The 2,582-nt window shown below is 35.7% G+C and overlaps 1 pseudogene; it reads left to right on the forward strand.

Annotated features, from left to right (window-relative positions):
* The first annotated feature begins 627 nt into the window (after positions 1 to 627).
* On the forward strand, positions 628 to 1,006 carry LOC116814295 (large ribosomal subunit protein eL31-like; annotated as a pseudogene).
* The last annotated feature ends 1,576 nt before the right edge of the window (positions 1,007 to 2,582 follow it).

The raw sequence follows: 2,582 nt of genomic DNA on the forward strand, positions 1-2,582 counted from the left end.
ATTGAAAAAAATATGTAATTGTAGATAAATCTAAAGAAGTATTGATTAGAATTAAGATGTGATTAGAATTAAGATCCTGGTTTCAAATGGGGATTAGGAATTAATTAATTTTGGACTTTGTTAAAAGTACACTCTAAAATTTTAAAGATATTAACCAATAAAATAGAAATAGGGCATATAACTTCCAAATTAGTAAACAAAAAATATGTGATTAAAAAAAACCAAAGGCAAAATAAGCCAAAGGGAAAGAAAAAAAGAAAAATAAATGAGACAAATATAAAGCAAAAAGTTACGTGGTAGGAACTGGTAAAATATTTCAGTATTATACAGGCAAAAAATATCAGCAAAAGACAACCTGGAGAGCTGTTTTAATAATCAGACAACCTGGATAGCTGTTTTAATAATCAGACAACGTGGATAGCTGTTTTAATTTAAGGCAAAAGAAAAGCTTTATTTGTGATTTATTTTTTTAAAAATCACTATATGAAGATGAGAAGTTCAATTAATCAAGGTCGTTTAAGCATTTAACTTTGTATACACATAGTTAAATAGCTTCAAAATACTCAAGGAAAAGGTAATTAAAACTATAATAAGAAATGGACAGCTTTCCAACGTTGACCCGGGAGAATGGCTCCCGCAAAGAAGGGTGGCAAGAAGAAAAAGGGCCATTCTGCCATCAACGAGGTGGTGACCCGAGAATACACCATCAATATATTCACAAGTGCATCCATGGGGTGGGCTTAAGAAGCGTGCCCTTGGGGAACTCAAAGAGATTTGGCAATTTGCCGTGAAGGAGATGGGAACTCCAGATGTGCTTATTGATACCAGGTGCAACAAAGCGGTCTGGGCCAAAGGAATAAGGTGTGACCCATACCGTATCTGCATGTGGTTGTCCAGAAAACGTAATGAGGATGAAGATTCACCAAATAAGCTCTATATTTTGGTTACCTACATACCTGTTACCACTTTCAAAAATCTACAGACAGTCAATGTGGATGAGAACTAATCGCTGATCGTCAAATACATCAAATAAAGTTAAAAAATTGCAAAAAAAAAAAAAGAGGAAATGGACAATCACCATTAGAGGGAGAGATGTCAACACAGCTCTCTCTATTATTGAGAGGCCAATGGATAGAAAAGATTTGAACAATGAAATAGGCTATATATGTACAGAACCCTCCACCGAAAACATAGAGAATGCAAAGTTTTCTGTAGCACATAGGAAACAATTAAAAAAAAATGGCCACAAGCAAGATTTTTGACTTTTAAGTCAAAAAAACTTAAAAAATTGCTATCAGACTATATTTTCTTATGACAATGCAATTATGTTATAAATTAATAACAAAAAAGTTACATCTGACAAAGGTCTGATATCCAGAATCTACAAAAAACTTTAAAAATTGAAAAAGAACAAGCAACCGCATTAAAAAATGGGCCAAAGACACGAACAGACACATCTCAAAAGAAGACATATGAGAAGCTAACAAACATGAAAAAAAAGTTCCACATCACTAATGATCAGAGAAATACAAAACAAAACCACAATGAAATACCACCTCACACCAGTCAGGATGGATATTATTAAAAAGGTCAAAAAACAACACATGTTGGTGAGACTGTAGAGAAAACAGACTGCTTACACACTGTTGGTGGGAGTGGAAAGTAGTTCAGTCAGTGTGGAAAACAGTTTGAAGATTTCTCAAAGAATCTAAAACAGAGCCACCATTTAACTCAGAAATCCCATTACTGGGTATATATCCAAAAGAAAATAAATCATTCTACCAAAAGACACATGCACTCACACATTCATTGCAACACTATTCACAATATCAAAGACATGGAATCAACCTAGGTGCCCACCAACAGTGGATTAGATAAAGAAAATATGGTGCATATACAACAAGAAATACGACAGAGTCATAAAAAGAATGAAATCATGCCCTTTGCTGCAACATGGATGCAGCTGCAGGCCTGATATGGTTAGGCTTTCTGTCCCCACTCAGATCTCATCTTGAATTGTAATCCCCATAATCCAAGGGAGAGAACAAGTGGAGGTAACTGAATCATGGGGACAGTTTCCCTCATGCTGTTCTCATGATAGTAAGTGAGTTCTCACAAGATCTGATGGTTTTATAAGGGGCTCATCCCTCTTTGCTCAGTATTTCTCTTTCCTACTACCTTGTAAAAAAGGTGCCTTGCTTCCTCTTCACCTTCCACCATGATTTCAAGTTTCCTGAGGCCTCCCCAGCCGTGCAGAACTGTGAGTCAATTAAACATCTTTCCTTTATAAATTACCCAGTGTCAGGCAGTTCTTTATAGCAATGTGAAAATGAACTAATACAAGCGAATTCAAAAAGGAACAGAAAACCCACCAAATACTGTATGTTCTCACTTATAAGTATGAGCTAAACATTGGGTACTCATGGACATAAAAATGGCAACAATAGAAACTGGGGACTACTAGATGGGGGAGGGAGGAAGGGAGGCAAGGGTTGAAAAACTAAATGTTGAGTATTATGATCAGTACCTGGGTGACAGGATAATTTGTATACCAAATCCCAGCATCATGTAATATACCCATC

The sequence above is a fragment of the Hylobates moloch genome, unplaced genomic scaffold, assembly GCF_009828535.3.
Source record: "Hylobates moloch isolate HMO894 unplaced genomic scaffold, HMol_V3 SCAFFOLD_1, whole genome shotgun sequence".
NCBI classification, from domain to species: Eukaryota; Metazoa; Chordata; class Mammalia; order Primates; family Hylobatidae; genus Hylobates; species Hylobates moloch.